The sequence below is a fragment of the Callorhinus ursinus genome, unplaced genomic scaffold, assembly GCF_003265705.2.
Source record: "Callorhinus ursinus isolate GAN/ISIS: 27379988/994484 unplaced genomic scaffold, GSC_fseal_2.0 scaffold3, whole genome shotgun sequence".
Lineage (NCBI taxonomy): Eukaryota > Metazoa > Chordata > Mammalia > Carnivora > Otariidae > Callorhinus > Callorhinus ursinus.
This window is the reverse complement of record NW_027397065.1, coordinates 52050942-52072195: the sequence shown is the minus strand read 5'-3', so window position 1 is coordinate 52072195 and position 21254 is coordinate 52050942. Positions and strand designations below refer to the sequence as shown.

Genomic DNA, 21254 nt, shown 5'->3' with positions numbered 1-21254 from the left:
GAATGAGAGAAGGGGCGGATGGGCTGGAGAGGGAGAGGCAGCAGGGTGTCTAGTTCAGCGCCGCAGGGGCCCTCGGTGGCAGGGGCCTCCGTGAGCAGTGCTGTGCTTGCCACCAGGTGGCACCACCAGAAAGCCAGACAGCCCCAAAGAGGACAGCAAGCCCTGAGGGAATCTCACGCCGCCCTTCCGCCCGCCCCCCCCCCCCCGCCCTTCCCTGGAATGGGCCCTGGCGCTAAAAATGAGGGGACCAGGGGAGGGGGCATGGGTCCCGTGCCTGCCCCTGGTTGCCCGAGGGACCCTACCTTTAGGGTCCAGCTCCAGGGATAGCTCCCACATCAGAGCAGGAACAGCACAACCAGCAAGAGTGAGGGGGCAGGATGAGGGGGGGCTTCTGTCTGCTGCGTGAGTGATCCCCTTCACGTGGAGCATCTACCAGGTGCTAGGCCCTAGGCACTTGTCAGCTAGACATCGTAATTTACAGGAAAGAACAATGAGTAATAATAACAGCTACTGCTTAACATCTACTCACTGACTGCCAGGCACTGTGCCAAGTCCTTCGTGTGCATTGGGTCATTAAATCCTCCGGGCCACCCTGGAGTGAGGTCCTAATTTTATCCCTCGTGTACAAGTGGGGAAACTGAGGCTCAGGGAGCCCAAAGTCACAGAGCATTCGAAGGAAGTCTGTCTGATTCCCGTACATGCTGTTCCTTCTGTTCCTTGCGGGGGGAGGGGGGGGATGAAAAGGAGCGGCGATGTCCAGCCGGTCACCGAGGAGGGGCTATGCTTGCCTCAGCCTCACCCTGACATCCTCAAACGACCCAGACCGTGAATGCTGGGGAGGTCACTGCACCCAAGCCCAAACCAGAGTCCTCAAGGGGATCTGAGAGCTCCGAGGGGGTGAGCACGGCACCCAGCAATGTTCCTGGCATTCACAAGATATTGGATGCATTGACTCAAACCAGGTGTCTGTAATATGGAGGGGTAATGCTAAATGGAGAACGGGAGGCCAGGGCAGTGGGGACCTGTAGGATGCAGGATTGCCCGGGACTAGGAGTTCAGACTCTAGAGATTGACAGACCTGAGTTTGAATCCTGCCTCTACCAGTCCACAGCTGTGTGACTTTGGGATGGTCACTTGACTTCTCTGAGCCCTAGGTTCTTCTGCGCAGCAGAGAGAATAATAACTTGGCCTGGCTAGCACGTTGTGAGTATCAAATGAGATACTGCATGTGAAAGCAGTTAGCAGAGCGCCTGACAAAAGTGAATGCTCAATTAAAGGTGCTGCCGTTGTCACTGTTCTTGTGAAAACACATCTTTGATTTGGGCCTTCAAGGATGCTTCTGGAGAGTTCTTAGGTGGGAAGGACATTGTGAGGTGGGAACAAGGATAGAACCTGCAGAAGAATGCAGCGGCCCCGTTGCCAGTGGGCTCACCCTGGAGCCAGGAGGACCTGTGGGAGTCAGTGTAAAGACTTGCCCAAGCGGACCCAGCAAGGCCTGGGGAAGCGGGACACTAAGAGGCGCCTCCGTTGCGAGATGGAGGGGGGCTGTGGCCAGGAGGGCGCATCCTCCACAGGAGGTCTTGGCTCTCCTGCCATGCGGCCCACCCCGCCGCCACCCTCCTGGGTAGGAGTCTTTCTCCCAGGCCCATATTTGCACAAATGCCTGCCTTACTGCTCACTCCAGAGACCCAGCCAAGAGGCACTATTTTAAGCTCCCTGGACGGGAACGCTGTTGGTGGGAGCAGACCCAGCCAGCAAGCTCCCAGTTCTCAAAAAAGGGAAAGGTCTGGGTGAGCGGGCGGCCCCTGAGTTGGGCCGAGGGGCCGCCACACCCACGGGGTCCTCTGCCCAGGCCAGGAGCCCATGCCTCCTCCCCCGTGGAGGGCAGTCAAGGAAGTGGGAGTCGGGGTAGGACTCTAAGAGGTGGACTTGTGCTCTGGAACTGGGTGGCCAAGGTGTCCCTGCTGCCCAGCAGCCAGCCGCGAAAACACCAAGCTTGCATTTCCGAATTACAGATCCGCTCCACCCCGGACCTCGTCTCTTGTTAGCGCTTACCCGTGGCCCCTCAGAGCCAGGGCGTGTCTTGTGTAGCCACTACCGGCATAGGATCCCCATTTAAAGCATCTCCGCTGGACACCCTCATAGCAGGGAGATCATCTCTCTCTGAGGACACACATCCTACTCTTTAAAGCTCTCGTGGTTGAAAACAATAATGATGATTATAAAAATTTTATCTTTCATTATGCCGACGTCCCCTCTTACAATGCAATATGGTGTAGCGGGAGATGGCTGCCTTCAGAAATGGTGGTCGGACACTTGCCCAGCCCCTCATATGTGGCCACATCCACTTCTCCTAACTTCAGTGAGCCCCCGTATTTTCCCAGGTTTGCTTAAATTTATCAGAAAAATTATGATTTGCCGGGGCGCCTGGGTGGCTCAGTCGGTTAAGCAGCTGCCTTTGGCTCATGTCACGATCCCAGGGTCCTGAGATCGAGCCCCACATCAGGGTCCCTGCTCAGTGGGCAGCCTGCTTCTCCCTCTCCCTCTGCCTTTAGCTCTGCCTATTTGTGCTCTCTCTCAAATAAATAAAATAAATGTAAAAAAAAAAAAGATTAAAAAAGTTATGATTTGCCTGGCACACAACTGGTACTTAATATTTGGCAAATTTTGGCTGTTTTTATTGTCATTGGTTGGTTTTGTGTGTGCCTGTGTTGGGTGTCTGGTACTGCTGTGGTTGTGTATGCTATCTTTGCTTTTCGATGGTGAAAAAACAGTATAGACTAATATTTAAAGCATGGACTTTGAACCAGAGTGACCTGAACCCCAGCCCCTGCATACAACAGCTGGGTTACCTTGGGCAAGTGACCTAACTTCTCTGAGCCTGTGTGTGTCCTCCCGGAAAGCAGGGGGATTTAACAAGATAATGCATGTAACGTGCCTGGCACGGTGCGGTGCTCAGGGAATGGCCCTGCTATTATTCTGTTGTACACATTATTCTTTGCTCTTGCTCAGCCAGTTTGCAGAAAGCAATTCTGGTCAGCTCTTCTAGAACTTTTTAACTGCCAGAGTCCCAGGCGTAGAATGGACTGCCCTGGGAAAAACTAAGCTCCCCATGGGCCGAGTTGTTTTAGTAGGGGCCAAAGGCCAGTTGGGAGTGGTATGAGGGAGATTCAAGAAGAGGAAAGGGGGGGCCTGGCTGGCTCAGTCAGTAGAGAATGCGAACTCTTGATTTCACTGTCATGAGCTCAAGCCCCACATTGGGCCATGGAGCCTACTTAAAAATAAAAATAAAAAAGAGGGAAGGGCTGGGCTTGTTGAGTTTTAAAAGTTCCCTTCCAACCCTGAGAGGTCTGAGTCCTCTGTCCGAGGCCTCAGGTTCCCAAGTGGGGCCGTCCTGCCTGTCTCCACTTGTCCAGACCTGGAACAGGAAGGAGCCCAAAGAGGCCTGTGAGGGATATGGACTAAACAGCCTGTCCCCGGGGCAGACAGAGGCGCCGGGCCCCCTGCCCACCAGCATATCCTCCCCTCAGTCCCGGGGGATGTTTATCCTTTGCTCAGAGTTTATAGGACGTCTGGACTTACAAGATCCAGAGTCCTGACTTTTCCGTGAAGGCTGTCAGCCCCTCCTCCTGCTGCGTGGGTCTGCATCTATTTTGTGTGGGAGGCCCCATCCTCCAGCAGAAGTAGGGAAAGGGTACAGCAGGAGAAATGTTCTCTTCAGACCCCCAGAGCTCAGACCTGGTGGAAGAAGAAGCCCGGCCCTGGGGGGAGGTGGGAGAGAAAGAGGTTGGTGTCTCCCGGCTGTTTATAGGAGAGGAGTCCTCCAGGGGAGGCAGGGGTGGAGAGGGGAATTCCTTCACAGCTTGCGTTCAAAGGCCTGCTCCCCAAACACAGCTGAAAGGCATGGTACTTATCAGAGTCTGCCTCACATATTGGCTTCTGTCACTGGCTCAAATAGCCATGTTTTCGTTGTGTTTGTTTTGGTGTCTGTGTGAGTGTGAGTTTGCGGATGGGGTCTTGCGTGTGCATGTTTTGGAGTCATCGGGTGGGAGCCTCTTGGGGGACAGGCAGCGAGACATGTCCCACTGCCCTTCAGCAAGGAGCCTGGGTGGCCGTAACCACGCCTCTGTCCCCAACCTGTCTCCCTACCCAGGAACCAGCCTCAGAAATGGTACAGACTCCTAGGGCTCCCTGCAGAAGGAGGTCTGAACCTCCTGTCTCTGTGGTATGAACCTGTTAGCTGAGGATAATGGGAAGCTGCCTCAGGTGGGATCTTAAATATTGTGCCCAGGATGCTCTGTAAGTTTCTATGAGCTGTGACCTTAAGGTGTGGGCCGTGAAGAGCCTTGAGAGTTCTTGAGGAGGGTCCGCTCACTTCTTGACAGATACATAATGTGCCAGGCACTGTGCTCAGCACTGAGCATACAGCAGGGAAGAGCTAAAACAGTTCCTGAGCTCATGTTCTTAAAGAGGATGGTCGAGACAACAATATTGAGATTTTAGGACCAGGCTTAGGGACGATGGCCGGGTGCCGCTGTTCTTAGTCTCCTATACCTCCTGCATCTGTGAGTATGGCTGGAACCCATGACCTCAGCTCTCAGGGCATGTGGAAGAAGGTACAATGTCTCCAGAATGTCACATCTTGCCAAATTTCTATTGAAAGTTCGGTTCTCATAAATTTTGTATTTGTGAGGGAAGAAGAAATGGTTGGTGGGAAATCCGACCACGTCCAAAATCTGGTTCCCAGGAAAGAGGCCTCCATGATTGTTCTAATGTTAGAAGATAGTTTCAGAGCGCCTGGGTGTCTCAGTGGTTGGGCGTCTGCCTTCGGCTCAGCTCATGATCCCAGGGTCCTGGGATCGAGCCCCGCATCGGGCTCCCTGCTCCGCGGGAAGCCTGCTTCTCCCTCTCCCGCTCCCCCTGCTTGTGTCCCCCCTCTCACTGTCTCTCTCTCTCTCTGTCAAATAAATAAAATAAAATCTTAAAAAAAAAAATTTAAAAAAAAAGAAGGTAGTTTCAAGGGGCACCTGCCTGGCTCAGTCAGAAGAGCATGTGACTCTTGATCTCAGGGTCATGAATTCGAGGCCCATGTTGGGTATAGAGCTAACTAGAAAAATAAATAAACTTAAAAAAAAATTTTTTTAAGACAAATTCAAAGTTTCTGGCCCTGGGAGACAGTGGTGGTGCAGCCTGAGGACCCGGGCAGACACTGCCAATAACTGCCTGGCGGTAAGAGTGATAGCTCTTGTGTGTGTATAGCACTCTACAGTTTACAAAGCCCTTTTACATCCATGACTTAATTTACTCCCTTGTATCAACCCCATGTGAATATAAAGATTTTTACAAAAGAGGAAAATGAGGCCCAGGGAAGGGAAAAATAGTGAGGAGAAAAGAGGCAGAGGATAGGATGAAAGCCTGGGTCCCTGAGGTCATTTTTGACCACACCTAACCTTTGCCCAGTTTAGGGAATGAGGAATGAGCTTTGGAACGAGGCGTTGGTTAGAGGTGGACACCCGGGTCAGTAGGCTCTATACACAGAGCACCAAAGTCCATCCAAATTCTCTTTGACATGGCTATAGGCTGTGCTCTGTGAAGAAGCCTATACTGAAGGGAAATGTGTCTGGCAAGAGGGCTTGGTGCCAGGCGGACATGTTTTCTGAGTCAGCTCTGGAGAGAATTCTAGGGTCGGGCTGACCCCAGTCTCTCTCTCCCCCAATAATGCTCTCTTGGAAAACCTGGGAGTGTTTGGCTCTTCAGCCTGGTGATTACAGAGCTATGTCCACAAATTTTGTCTTCCATATTGGGATTCCCTTGCATTCTATCTCATGATCTCAACCCCAGGCCTAGCTCTGACGTTATCTTTCCAGAATTCCCTACACATATTGCATGTTTTAGACTGTTTCTTCAAATCTCAGGATCAGCAGGACCTTACAGTCAGTTTGCTGGCTTCTCAAGGATACTCCTAGGAAATGCTCCCAAGTCTCTTATTAGGCTCTGCTTGATTTAAATGTCTACCTCCTTGCTCCCTCCATCTCCTGATGACAAATTTTCCTCTTTGAGAATATACAGAACAAAGCTGCTCCTTCTGCCCTATGACAAGCAGTGTCAGTCAGGATGGGCCACATTGTGCTGCAGTAACAACCACCCCCAGATCTCAGAGACTCACTCCAGCAAAGGTGTCCTTCTCACCTCTGTTATAAGTCCCGTGTAGGCTACTAGGGTGTGCTCTGCTCATCAGAATCGCTCAGCGACCCAGAATGATGGATACTTCCACAAGCACCACAACAGGATCAGAGGTTTGGAGGCCGTACATTTATAGAGGTCAAGAATGGGTTTTGGAATCTGCTCCAACTGCTTATTTTCTTCCAGCAAATTCTTTCCTCTCCTTAAGTGTCAATTTCTTTTTTTTTTTAAGATTTTATTTATTTATTTGACAGAGAGAGAGAGAGCACAAGCAGGGGGAGTGGGAGAGGGAGAGGGAGAAGCAGGCTCCTTGCTGAGCAGGGAGCCTGATGCAGGACTCAATTCCAGGACCCTGGGATCATGACCTGAGCCGGAGGCAGATGCTTACCTGACTGAGCCACCCAGGCGCTCCTAAGTGTCAGTTTCTTATCTATAAAATGAAGACAATGAGAAAGTACCTACCTCACAGATTTGCTGTGAGGTTAACTGGGAGGATGAATATAAGCCCTCAGCACGGGCTCTGGTTCATGGGCAAGAACTCCATGCACGTCAGCTGTTACGATGTTAACATAATATTGTTAACTTACTAGTGGCTACCATCTCCTGATAGCACAACCCCCGCTCCTTCCTCTGTTCCCCCTCTTGGCCAGTTTGAATTCCTTGAAAGAGTTAAGGAGTTCTTTTTCCTGCCACAGGTCTTTTTCACATTTTTTTGTCATGCATTTTTTTTCATGAGGGAGGAGCTTGAGCATTCAAAGCTGAGGCAGAAAAGGTATAACGACCCATCTTGCCAACCCCAAACTAGATTTATTCTGCTCAAAGTTCATTACCAAGACCTTTCGGAAAGTCCAGAGACGGGAGGTTGTATTTGGAGAAAAATCCTCGCTTGAGATAAAACCCAATGATGGCGAGACACAGAAATCAAACTGTAAACTATCCAAGTTAGAAGAGACTTTTAGAATAAGCAAGTCTCATCGGCTCTTCTCTTTTACAGATGGGGAAACACAAGTCCAGAGATGGAAAGAGACTGATGCAATGTCACACAGCAATTCAGCGTAGGAGCCGAGGCCTGAACCCACTCCCCTTAGTCTCCGTCTTGGGGCTTCCCACACACCACGGAAGAGGAAGAGGGGACAGCGTTCTTTACCGTTGGGATGGGGGATTGGTGGTGTGGAATCTCCTTGGAATTGCGGCTTGTCCTCATTTCGTGGAGTTGTACTCCAGCAGAGTTGTAAAGTTAAGAACTTTATAAACATTGCCTTATTAAGGCTTCTTGAAAACCCAAAGTCACAGCTCCTCTGGGTCATGGGACATGCGTTGAGCATCCAGTGAACAAACAAAGGGTAACGTTACATTTTTCACTTCGTTTAGGAAACCTGGCTTCTAATTATAGGATTTGTTTAACAGTCCTGAATGGTTTACGAAGGCTTGGATCAGCCTCCATCCTGAGGAGTGTCAGCCGGGGAGACATAGGCAGGGTGGAGTCGGGGAGGCCAGGAGAGGCCTCAGCAGCAAAGGGAGAGATGACAAGCAAGGTCAATTTAAGCCAAGGCCTAGGGGGCATTAATTTTCCCTAATCCCCCCCCAGCCAGGTTGCTCCCAGTTGGAAATTACCTCCAATAACCATTACCATAAACCTTTCATACAAGACAAGGAATATGAATGAGCTCTAGGGCAAGCAGGTGAAACAAGGATCACATTACTGTTCAGTGCTCTTAGCATACCCCCTCCCCCTTCCGGGGACATGGGCTAGGGGCTGGCTCGAGCTCCTTGCTTATAGAAATAAATAACTTTAAGTAAGTTATTTTTTAAAATCTTTATAAATTCTGTAAAATACTATTACATGAATATGTTTATTTTCTTAACACAGAAATTAGAAAAGATAGAAGTGAAAGAGAAGTCCCTCATGTTCTATATAACTAATAATATAATATAATACATAACTAAGCCTCTATGGTTAAGCTCACCGTCTAAGGAGGCAAGAGAGTTATCTAAGGGGACTCTAGGGGTGGGGAAAGGGAAAGTCCCCCCCCAACTAATGTAGCCCAAGTCGGGGTACAGGGATCTTGCTAAGCTGCTCCCAGGCCAAGACACGAAAAGGTCCAGCCCATCTACCATATGGCCATATTTCTGTCCTCACTCAGGCCTCCGTTACTCAGCCCAGGCCCCAGCCACTCAAGGAAACCCCCCAAACCCTCACCTTGTCCCAAATGTCCCAGTGCCTCAGCTCCCGAGTTAGCACACGTGCTCATGCACACATACACACACCACTCTAAGGCCCTTGGACAACCCAGTTCTGTGATTTCTTAAAGCTAGGTTCATGGTTTCCAAAGGGGGGGGGCGTCATTCAAAGCTCAGAGAAAATATTAGGATCTTCTGTTTTTTACTTCTCTCTTCTCTAATTTCTATTTTTTTATTTTTTAAGAGAATATGATATATTAATAAAATAGTACTTTACAGAATTTATAGAGATTTATTTTTAAAACAACTTACTTGAGGGGCACCTGGGTAGCTCTGTCAGTTAAGCATCCGACTCTTGATTTCAGTTCAGGTCATGATCTCAGGGTCATGAGACTGAGCCCCACATCGGGCTCCCAGCTCAGCAAGGAGTCTGCTTGACACTCGCTCTCTCCCTCTCCCTCTGCTCTTCCCCCCATGCTCTCTCACTCGCTTTCTGTCTCTCTAAAATAAATAAATAAATCTTTAAAAAAACGTACTTAAAATATATTTATTTAAAAAAACTGTTGTTTACTTCTAGGGTTTTATGATCAAAAATGTTGAGTTCCCCTGGACTAGGACTTGGAACTTAGTGTTCCTTAACTCTGGGTAGAGAGAGGGGACGCCCAGCCTCCAGGATTTCGAGTCCTGCTTGCTCTTCTGAACTGGGAAACAAAAGCACCTCTCATTCTTTCTGATTCTTTCACATTCTGAGCGGCTTGGGCATTTAGACACGTGAAGATAGCAAGTAAATAGTAAATTCATTATATATCCAGGAATCAAACCCAGGTCCGACGGGCTCCAGGGCCGTGCCGGATTCCACCCCCTGTGATGTGACACACTGATTAGTGACATATATCTGTCCCTATGTCCAGCCCCTCACTCGTTGCTTTTGCACAGAGTGAGCATCAGACCTGTTTACAAACACTGACAAGGCCCAGGGCTGTAGGACTTACTGTTGGTAATATGGGGTCAACAGCATGAAAGGGGCAGAGGGCCAGGCCACCCTCCATGTCTCCTGTTGTCCCCTTAAGTCAGCCCGTCACCTCTGCGGTCCTGTTGGTGTGGGAGAGCTCGGGCTTTGCTTCTTTGCACATCACGTGCTAGAAGCAGGAAGTTCTCTGAGGCAATGCTGGGGGGCAGGATGCACCTCCTTGGGAGGCTGCTCTCTAGACCCCGGGTCTACTCATGTGCAAAGTGGGACAAAAAGTCCCACCTGTCTGCCCGCCTTGCGGATCCTTGGGAGGAACCACAGAGTACAGGACAGGGTCTAGGGCAGGGGCCATTGGGGGCAGGTGGTCTGGTAAAGAATAGTGCCGGGGGGCGCCTGGGTGGCTCATTTGGTTAAGTGACTGCTTTCGGCTCAGGTCATGATCCCGGAGTCCTGGAATCAAGTCCCACATCAGGCTTCCAGCTCAGCAGGGACTCTGCTTCTCCCTCTGACCCTCTCCCCTCTCATGCTGTTTCTCTCTCCCTCTCTCAAATAAATAAATAAATAAAATCTTAAAAAAAAAAAAAAAAAAGAATAGTGCCGGGGAAGGAGTGTTGTTCCAGTGGTCTCAGACCCCAGGGAGTGGGGGTCCAGGATCTCTACTGCCCAAGTCAAAAGATGGGCTGGTGATGGACTGGCAGCAGGGAAGCCCCCCCCACAACCATCACCAAACACCCCAGAAGTACGTCCTCTCTCACCTCCCCCCAAAACTAGGGTCAGATTGGTCACTCATGCCCTTTCAAAACAGGAAGGCAAGGGATGGAGACTCAGCAGTTCTGCGGACTGAGACTGGGAGGAATAGCAGGGGGGCAGGGATACACCACCCAGTCTTAGAGGTGCTGAGAACCTCAGCCATTGGGCACGTCAGCCTAGTGACTGACTGCCTTCTCCACGTCCAATGTCACTTTTCTTTAATGTCCGGATCCAGTGGCTTTAGCTCCCTACCCACACTTTCAGCAGGTGCAGCGAATTCTCCACTATTGCTTGAGTTTTAGGGACGCTTAAGTTCCTCCTGAATTAGTCCTCACTTGGCACGCCTGCTTCTCCAAGGCGCTGGCTCCTAACTTGAGCTCCTGTCCCTGCTCACACTCACACACACACACACACACACACACACACACACACACACACACACCACCCGGCACCACCAGGCGCCCACTCCTTCATCTTCCAAGCGCCATTCCTGGAAATGCAAGGCTGTAGAGGTAGCAGGCCTTTCACCAAACTGTTGGTGGAGGAAGGACAACTGACAGGGTGCACAGGACATCACCCTTGGCTTTTCAAGCCCCTGTGTTGCTGTCATTACCCCAGGGACTTCTCACTGGCCCCGTCTCTGCTCAGGTTCCAGGTTCCTCCCCCTTCAGAGCACATCCTCCCTCCTCCCTGGCCCCCGCAGTCCTCCCCAGGGTCCCATCCCCCCATCCTCTCTCCCCGAGGCTGCCTGGAGAGAGGGCACACTGGTTACCACCTCTGTGGGGGGACGGGAACTGGAGCAATATGTCGGAACCACAAATACATAAGACTTTGGCTCCAACAACAGCTCTTCCAGGCCTTCTTGTGCCAGAGACACCCCCAAGCAAAAACACCCCAAGTACCAGGACAGGCTTTGCAGCATTGTTGATACTAGCAAAGGATTGCAACCCTTCAGAATGCTCATCCCTACATTCACGCAGGACTGGTGGCCTGCAGGGGGGGCACATCCACCCAGTGGGCCCCTCTCCAGTCACTGAAAGAACCAGGCAGCCCTCTCTGTAATGATAGACTGCAGTATCCGAGATACGTGATTAAGGAAAGGAAGTCAGGTGCAGAACAGTGTGAATAGTGTGCTCCTATGTGTAAACAACATGTCAGGGCCGTAGATGCACGTGTGTGTGGGCGAACTTGCTCGCGTCTGCATCGACCAGCTCTGCAAGTATAAGCAAAACTTGATAACAGAGATTTGCTCTGGGTAGGGAAGTAGGGGGATGAGTGGTTGGGCTTGGGAGGGCACTTAGGTTTTATGGTATGCCATTTAAACCTTTCTGATGGTCACAATGTGTAGATATTCCCTATTCGAACAATAAATATCGATCATTGTGTGATGTATATCATTTTGTCCCCTCCCTCTCCTCTGGGCTGGGCCCGGGGGCGGGGCGTCGCCTTCCTGAAGCCGTGAAAGTCACCTGAAGTGAGTCAGCCTCATCCGGAGTGTCTCATTCTTTTCTCCTTCCCTTCCTCGGTAGCAAGTTGTCCAAGCCCGTTACTATACAACAGAAAACCTGAGGCCCAGCTTGAGAAAATCGTGTGCCCAATGTCACCTAGGAAGTCAGCCTCTGTGCAGTTCTGAATAGAGCCCCGGTGCTTTTGTTCATGTTGTTCCTTTTATTCCAAATGCTCTTTCCTATTTTCACCCTTCCAGTCCAACATCCTGCTTCCAAGAAGCTCCCCAGATTCCCAGCCTGGATATGACCTCTAGGCGTGCCTCGTGAACCCCCACAGTACTGTCCAAATTCCCTGCCTTCTCCATTAACCAGCGCGAGCTCCTTGAGAGCCCCAGGCCTGGTCCAGTGCGAAGAACGGGAGTTTAATGTTGACGACCTGAATGGATGAATAAAAGCGTCTTCTGAAATCCTCCCGTGCTTCACCAAGACCTCTCATATCACTCAGCACTGTTTCCTTAACAGCGTAATTATTTCTGGGCATATTCGCAGTACCCATCTGTTAGAAGCACGCTATGAAGGCGCACACACGAGTTGTGTCTTCTTTCCACAGTGACAGCTTTATTCAATCGTAAAGCGAGGCTAACATAATGATAAAGCAGGTTCAGGATTCCAAACTCAGTGACATTTCACTATGTGTTTAACTTGGCTTTTTACACGTCACACAAAGCAAAGCACGATCCGAAGTCCCACACCAGACAAGATACAACAAGGGTTAGGAAGTTATCGAACCCGATGGGAAGTCAGTCTGTGAGGGCGCAGCCGGGACGAGGCCTCCATCTGTCTGGGGCAGCTCTCGGCACGTGCTGCTTATTACGTCCAACCAGCGGAGGATCTCGGTTCTGTTCAGACATCAATCGGGCAGAGCCTTCGGCGGCGGCTGCCTTTTTGATGTGGTCAGATGTGAAAGGGTCAGCGTCTTGAAAGTCTGACAGTTTGCTGCAAAAACTCTCCCTTTTTAAAGGGATTTAATCAGTCTTGAGCCTTCGCAGACCTCCCCTGGTTCTGCGGGTCATCGGTTCTGAGTGTCGTCAGCCTGTGCCGGTTTCGGCATATCTGGTCTTCACTGCAATGCCCTTGGCTGCTTGGGTCACTGCTTGACATGAGTGACTCCAGCCTGCTCTGTACACCACCTTTCTCCCTCCTTCCCTCCCTCCCTCCCTTTCCCAGGATCCATCCTCAGAATGAGACAGAACCCAGGAATTTTGTTTGAGTCCCTGGATCCAGCCATGCCTAAAGCGGAATCTACCTGTGGACTTTTCAGTCACATGAGCCAATGAATTCCCCTTTGTTATGAAACCACTAAGAGTTGAGTTTTCTCCATCCCTCTCCATAAAAGAGTGTTGTGTGAGAACACCCTAAACTGTTCCATACATGGTCTCATTCCCTTTCCACAACACTTTGTATACAATAGATACCCAAATTTGCATGAGAACAGAAAGCACCAGACTCAGACCCAGACCCCGAGGCTGGTGATGGAGCGGAGCAGTCCCACACACCACAACCCCTGCCCTAAAGTTCTGCAGACCCTGCCCAAGTTCTGCCAGGTGGGCAGATAGTAATGACCCTGCTTACAGGTGGAGAAACTCGGGTCCCAGTCACCCAGCAAGTTAGTGGCACAGTTTGGAGGAGAATTTGGCCTCCTGGCTCCGTTGCCCTCTAAATCATTTACCCATCATCAAAGGAGAATGGTCGGGCTTGGCTTGCACACACACACAATAACCAGGACACAAAAAGGAAAAATGGTGGTGGCAGGAAATCGGTCATGGTTGGGAAGAGACAATTATCTTTTTAAAAATCCCAGGATTGAAAGAATAAAGAAGCAAATTTGAGTGGGACAGGCTTGTAGAACAAATTTATGAATTACCAGTGTGTGGTCCCAGATTCTAGAGAGTGGTGATGACTGTGAACACTGCAGTGTTTGTTGAGTGAATTGTGGAAGGCGGTAGGTTTTGATTAGCTATGGCTGTCACCCAACAAGTCAGGAAGGTCAGGGTCTGACTCCCGTCTCCTGGTTTCTAAGGATAGTGCTGTTTTTAGTACCCCAGTTTCATGTGCTCAGTGGTGTGAATTTTACCAGCTGCAAAATGACCAGGACTGAGAAAGGCAGGTGGAAGATCTTGGATTTAGGTGGGGGGTATGGTGGAATGGCAGAGCACCCATTCCAGCCTACCCCTAGAGTACCTTCATTAATGCAGAATCTAATAAGCTAAAAACATATCCCAGAGCTCCTAGAGCTCTAGATGAATGTCGTATCTCTGCTTCTTCATTGCAGCTGATGTCAAGTACCATCCTTTGGGTTTTCTGCAGCAATTTTCTATCACTTATGGGCTGAGTTGTATCCCCCCAAATTCATAGGTTTGAGTTTTAACCCCCCAACATGGCAGAAATTGACCTTATTTGGAAATAGGGTCATTGCCGATGTGATTAGTTAAGATGAGGTCATACTGGAATAGAGTGAACCTTAATCAATATGACTAGTGTCCTTATGAAGAAGCGGAATTTGGAGACAGACACCCGCAGGGAGAATGTCACGTGAACATAAAGGCAGACAGCGGGCTGATGCATCTCAAGCCAAGGAACATCAAAGACTGCCAGCAAACCACCAGAAACTCTACAAGAGGCCAGGAACAGATTGTCCCTCACAGCCTCCAGAAGGAGCCAACCCTGCCAACACCTTGCTCTTGGACTTCTAGCCTCCAGAATTTGAGACAATACGCTGTTGGTTCAGCCACCCAGCTCTGGTACTTTCTTATGGCAGCCCTAAGAAACTAATACAGGCAGTGTGCCCAATGGGCCCATGGATCTGTCTCTTGCTTCAACCGTGTTTGGACAGAACAGACCCAAGGACGCCCCTTCTTCCAGCCTCTGACCACTCTCCAACCTATTTTCCAGCCACAACATTTGGGAACATCTTTACAGCCATCCTCTGCCTCTGGGACCAGCCAACACTGTATTTTGAGCTTAACTCCTTATTGCCAATGAACCATGAGCTTCCTAGAATTGTTCCACCAAGGTGGAGGCCACCGTCAACTGCCCGGTCAACATGCACCTGCAGGCCTCCTGCACCTACCTCTCCCTGGGCTTCTACTTCGACCATGAGGATGTGGCTCTGAATGCGGGCCACTTCTTCCATGAGCTGGCTGAGGAGAAGCACAAGGGCACCAAGCTCTTGAAGATGCAAAACCAGCACACTGGCTGTGCCCTCTTCTGGGACCTGCAGAAGCCATCCCAACATGCATGGATGCCATGGAAGCCCCGTGGACCTGGAGAAAAATTTGAAGCAGGCCCTTCTGGAGCTGCATGCCCTGGGTTCTGCTGCACAGACCCCCATTTCTGTGACCTGAAGAACCACTTCTTGGGTGGGGAGGTGAAACTCATCAAGAAGATGGTGACCGCTTGACCCACCTCTGCAGGCTGACTGGCCCCCAGGCAGGCTGGACAAGTATCTCTTCCACAGGCTCACCCTCAAGCATGACTAGGAGCCTCCAGAGCCCAGCGGCCTTGGAGGGGGCCCTCAGGCATGCCCCTTCTGCCTGAGCCTCTCCCTGCAGCCACTAGGCAGCTTTTAATCCACCCTGGAGCCCTCTCTCCAGCCAGAAACCAAATGGAAACATAAAGCTTTGGGGGCAGGTGGAGGAAGAAACTAGTATAGAGCCTAATATAGAGCCCTTGCCGGCTTTGTGGGTAAGGAGGGGCAGCTGTGGGAGAGGTGAAGGTGGCTTCCTGACCCCTGCACTCATCTGCAACGGTGTGTCCTCCGAGCCCGCCGTGGAGCTGCCCTTTCGGAGCCCAGGACTTCTGATGGCAGCGGCGGTAGCGACCGCCCTGGAGGGACAGCCCTGCGGTGTGGGCAGCGGAGTCCTTAACAGCCCTGACGGAAGCTTCTTCAACCTTTCTAACAACGGTAGGAGCACCCAGTTCCCTGGAGTGACTTCCTTTCTGCTTGGATGAGCAGGAGTGGTTTCCTCAGCTGAACGCTGACTCATCCTAATTCCCTGGACGTTTCGCACCCTATTCAATTTCTGACCTTGCACAGCTCGCATTCGTAAGCTGTAACAAAAGTACGTTGTCAGAGACTTGTGTGCCTTTTTTTAAAATTGAAGTATCGCTGACACACCACGGGACATTAGTTTCAAGTGCCCACCAGTGATTCAGCAAGCCTACCTGTTACGCCGCGCTCAGCCCATGAGGAGCTACCGTCTGTTCCCGCACACCGCTGTTATAATGTCATTGGCTCCCTCCCTCTCCTGTGCCTTCTGTTCCCATGACTTGTTCACTCCATAACTGGAAGCCTGCCTCTCCCACTCCTCTTGACCCATTTTGCCCATCCTCCCCCCCCACCCTGCCCTGCTAGCAACCATCCGTTTGTTCTCTGTTCTTATGGCTCTGTTTCTGCTGTTTGTTTATTCATTTGTTTTGTTGTTTAGATTCCACACTCGAGTGAAATCATATGGTATTTGTCTTTCTCAGTCTGACTTAACTTCACTTAGCATGATACCTTTTAGGTCCATCCATGTTGTCACACATGGCAAGATCTCATTCTCTTTTATGGCTGAGTAATATTCCATTGGATATATGTACGACTTCTTCTTTATTCATTCATCTATCGATGGACACTTGGGTTGCTTCCATATGTTGGCTATTGTAAATAATGTTGCCATAAACATAAGGGTGCACATATCTTTTCAAATTAGTGGTTTCCTTTTCTTTGGGTAAATTTCTCGATCAAATGGTATTTCTATTTTTAATTTTTTGAGGAACCTCCGTGGTGTGTCTGTGGTGTATTCCTTTTTAAAGTGATAATTCCCCTTTTTTTCTGATAGGGAAAAACAATAAATGCTCAGTATAAATCAGGAAAATCTCAAATACAGAAAACAATAATGAAGTAAAGCAAAATCACTCAAACTCCCATTCTCTCAAACATCTAGCAGTGCATTTTCATACACATATATAATCACATGCACACTCACACATGTTACTGGGATGTTCCTTTGCATAGTTCGGGGTGTGATCGGTATGGCCCAATTTGCCCCAAGAATTCAAATGTTCAAGGCCCATATGATGGTAACAGCAGGGGTAGCTGCTCTCTCCAAGGCTCACACCAACTTCTTCACATGCATCCAGGAGGCCCCTAGTCCTTACAGGTGTCTTGGGTACGGGCAGCGTCCAGTCCCATCCAGTGCTGCCATGGTACGCAGACTGGGGTGGAAAAACATGAACATCCAGCAAAAGCTGGTCTCGGTGAGTCATATCCCAAGTTGTGAATCAAGTCCACACTCCCAAAGCGGCCACAGAGATAGAAGCTAATATTCTCCCAGACCAGGGAAAGGTTCCAAGCCAAGCACCCAGGGCCCTTTGACGCGACCATTCCCTCCCCACAACTGTTCTTCCCAGGTGATCCACACAAGAGGTTGGTTATTTCCTTCTCCCAGGACAATGGGAAGCTTGCCTTCCTTCCTTTCTCAGAGACACGCCTTTCAGGCACTTCCCAGTGACCTTCTGTCCTGGTCTGTCTTGCAGTAGCCTCAGGGACAGACAAAACACAAACTCAACCTCCAGCAGGGCACCTGGCTACATTCACTCTCATCCCCTCCAACAGACGCGTCATTTATTTTATTCTGGTAAAATATGCGTAGCATCAAATTGACCATTTTAACCATTTTTCAGTACATAATTAAGTACATTCACAGTGTTGTACAACTCTCACCACTACCTGTTTCCAGAACTTTTCTCATCATCCCAAGCAGGGACTCTATACCCGTTCAACAGTAACCCCCCATTCCCCTCTGGCCCGTTCCAGGCAACCAAGATTCTACTCTCCATCTCAATGAATTTTTTTTTAAAGATTTTATTTATTCATTTGACAGAGAATGAGACAGTGAGAGAGGGAATACAAGCAGGGGGAGCGGGAGAGGGAGAAGCAGGCTTCCCACTGAGCAGAGAGCCCAATGCGGGGCTCGATCCCAGGACCCTGGGATCGTGACCTGAGCCGAAGGCAGACGCTTAGTGACTGAGCCACCCAGGCGCCCCTCGATGAGCTTTCTATTCTAGGAATCTCACAGTGTTTGTCCTTTTGGGTCTGACCTATTTCACTTAGCATAATGCGTTCAAGTTTCATCTATGTTGTTGCATGTACCAGAATTTTGTTCTTTTTAGTGGCTGAGTAATACATCATTGTGCCACATTGTATATTTATCCTTTTATCCACTGATGGGCACTTGGGTTGTTTTCACATTTTGGCTATTATGAATAATGCTGCTGTGAACATTAATGTACAAGTGTCTAAGTATCTAGGGGTTATTACTACTACTACTATTATTATTATTGCCATCCTAATGGATGTGAAGTGGTATCTCATTGCAGTCCACCATTTTACTGAAATGGGATTATACCATCTATTTTCATCTGTACTAGGATTTTTAACCTCGATAATACATTGAGGACAGCTGTCTATGCAATGGTGTCTTTGAGAAATGGGCTTAATTACCATTCTAAGCATTTCTTCACTGTTACTTTCCTCTCAGACCCAAACTCAATCAATGACGCAAGAGTCTTATGCTCGCCAAAGAAAATATATGAAGCTTGATTTTTAACTCAAGGGTTATGGCCCTTTTCAATCCATGAATATCTCCCAACCAATCACCCCTGAGACATGCCTTTTGGGTCAGATGAGTATGAAGTTAGGGCTAGGGGGGTAGGGAAAGGTTGGGGTCATAGGATCTCTGGGCTGGAAGAGACTTACCATCCGGTCTCTGCTTGCATTCTTCTAGTGACAGAGAACTCTTCACTTTACCGAGACAACTCATTAGCCCATTTCATCCTTGGGTAGGTCCACTGACTTAAAAAGTCCTTCTTATATAGACATAAACTCTATCTCCCTGGAGGTCCCAATTGTACCACCTCAATCTCTTCCTTGATCACCTGTAGAGATAAGACAACTCTTCCAGGTCCCATGGGTCTCCTGTTCTCTAAGCCCTTCACCGTCCTGGTTAGGATTCCCCTTGCCCCTAGCTGCACCCACCCTCTGAAGACACAGAACTCACCAAGCACACTCTCATATCCACCTCCTAACAAGAAGCCCCCTTCCCCTCCTAGGATGCCTTACTCATACACACTAAGCCCGAGTCTCATTGACCTGTTTCCTCTGGGAGTGCGGGGATTTCAAGGCTGCTTTGCCACAGTCTGGAAAGAAAAGCCACTTCACAGAGTGGTTAATAAACTTAAAGCACTCATGACTCCCAAGAGAAAGTATGAGAGGAAATAGAAACAGGCTTCAAAATGTCTGAGACAGATTTATAGAGACGAGTCACAAATGGCTACCATTTAGTTAGCCTCTTAAAATATTGTGGTGCCAGGACACTTCCTGTCCTAGGATCTGTCTCCAGGTCACTTCAATTCCTTGTCCTGACCTCTGGTGATGGACTTCCTGATAACAGGGCCTGCTGGCTCGCGGGCAGCCAACTCACTGCTCAGCCAGACACAGGGTTCTCGGGTTTTGAAATGGTGGGTGTCTCTACAACTTACACTGGTAGTTGTCCTGTTTTTCTTTTCTGTCTTGATGAAAAATCTTTGATGCTTATACAGTAGCAGGATTAACAGAAGCATAACTTAAGTTTTGCAGTCTCCAGAGAGGATTTGCCATAATTTTGACAGTTCTAGGGGGCTGGTTTTAGCTATAACCTGGGATCTGTTGGTGGTGCCTTGGAGTGATAAACTCGAACACTGAGCGGGGTGGGGAGGGAGGGTCACAAGCCTTCCCTGTCTGGGGATGGGCTTATGAATGGAATCCATGTGCTTGGTTCGGGAAGGCAGGGGATGACATGAAAGGCATGGCAGGTCGGCGTATATTGGGTCTGGTATCATAAACCTTAATAAATAGTACCAAACATCTACTGAGCACTCACAAGCTGGCACTGGCCTACCCCTTCCTAGCAGGGTCTCATTTCGTCTTCACAGCAACCCTGGGAGGTAGGGACTGTTACTTGCTCCATGCTACAGAGGAGGAAAGTGAAGTGCACAGATGCAAGTAACTTTCCCAAGCCCACTCCCATCCACCCGCTCGGGAAGCAGCAGAGGTAGTGCTGAGCTTAGTCTAAGTCTGATTCCAGAGCCTCTGCTTGACTGGTTCCCCCCAGGCCTGCAGGTGCCCCCCCCAACCTGACCACCAGGGCAATACCCCAAGGCAGGCTTGACCCATTTCACAGAGGGGGAAAAGGAGGCTCGGAGCTGCAGTTAGAAAACTGTGCCCAGATCTCCCAGCTAGGACGTGGGAAAGACAGGAGCAAGCGCACGGGCCTCCTGACATGACCGCATTCTTTCCTCAGAAGGAACAGGCAGGGGTGAAGATTTTCCTACCAGATAAGGAGCCTCTGAAGGGTAAGGCTAGTGTCAGGCTCAGCATCCCACCCGCCTCAGGGACACTCAGCCACCCCACGCGGGACGGCACACGGCCGTGGGCTAGAGGGAATCCTGGCCCTGAGGAAGGAGACGAGCTGGGGCAGCGGTACCGGCCAGGGGTCTGTGGGAGACTGAACGAGAATGTGAACAGGTCCAGCCAGCCTGGCCACGGAAGGGAAGCTCTGAGCTACAAAGGCAGGGACGAGGTAGCCGTGCTTGACGCAGGGCACGGCCGGCCGCCGGCAGGAGGCCTCCATGGGCCTCAAAGAGGCTGTTCCCATGCTATGATGGAGGCCGCCCCGTGGAAGACCGCTTTCTCGCCATTCTTAGAGGGCACTATGGGAGGCCTGGGGACACAGACCCTGTCCGGGGGTGGGAGTGGGGGGGGTCACACTCTCCTGGAAATGCTAGACAATGAGCAACTAAACCAAGAAACGTATACAATCAGCACCATGCAAGGCAACCAGCAAGGGGAGTGGTAGAGGGGCATGCAGTGGCCAGGCAAAGCCTCTTCCAGACGTGACTTTTAAGCTGAGACCAGATGCTGGAGAAGGAGCCAGCTATGGAAAACTCTGGGGAGAGGGCACTCTGGCAGAGAGAACTTGCAAGTGCAAAGGCCCGGGCATGAAAAATGCTAAGGAATTTATGGAAAGCATAATGAGAAACAGGGCGTAGGGCGGGAGATGGGCATTTCTCACCATTGGGACAGTGGGGAAAGAGAGCCCCAGCAGGGAGAGCCTGGATCCAAGCTCCTACGCCATCACGGCCTCCTCTGTGGCCGGACAGGCCCTTCCCCTCTGGGACCCTGGACCTCCTTTGTACAATGATGGGGTTGGCCTATCAAGGTCCCAGCTTTCTGGAGAGGGAATTGAATTTCTCATGGTCTCCCGTCCCCTGCCATTCCCACCAGACCACTGGACCTCAGGAGCCAGGACTAGCGTCTTCCCCACCAGGGGTTCCCAGAAAATCTCAGAACTCCCTCTCCAGTCCTGGGACACTAGGGTCGGGAAAGAGGAAGGAAATTCTCACACACAGCAGACTCCCAGGGAGTTTGCTCATGTTCCCAGGCTGACAACTGGCAACCCTCAGAACTCCGGCCCCCTTCCTCCTCCTCCTCTGCCTGCCTCCCTCTCTCCCCCGCCCCCCCCTTCTCGGGCTTAATGACTTCCACATGGGCCTCTGGCAGCTGGAGCCAAGCCTCCCAGCATTGTCTGAAATCTCCAAATTTAGAAGAAATATGAAAATTGTCAACCACTCCTTCCTTA

General features: G+C 50.2%; 1 pseudogene; it reads left to right on the top strand.

The window, feature by feature from the left end:
- The first annotated feature begins 1402 nt into the window (after nt 1-1402).
- LOC112820402 (ferritin light chain pseudogene) lies at nt 1403-15071 on the top strand (annotated as a pseudogene).
- Nucleotides 15072-21254: the final 6183 nt, after the last annotated feature.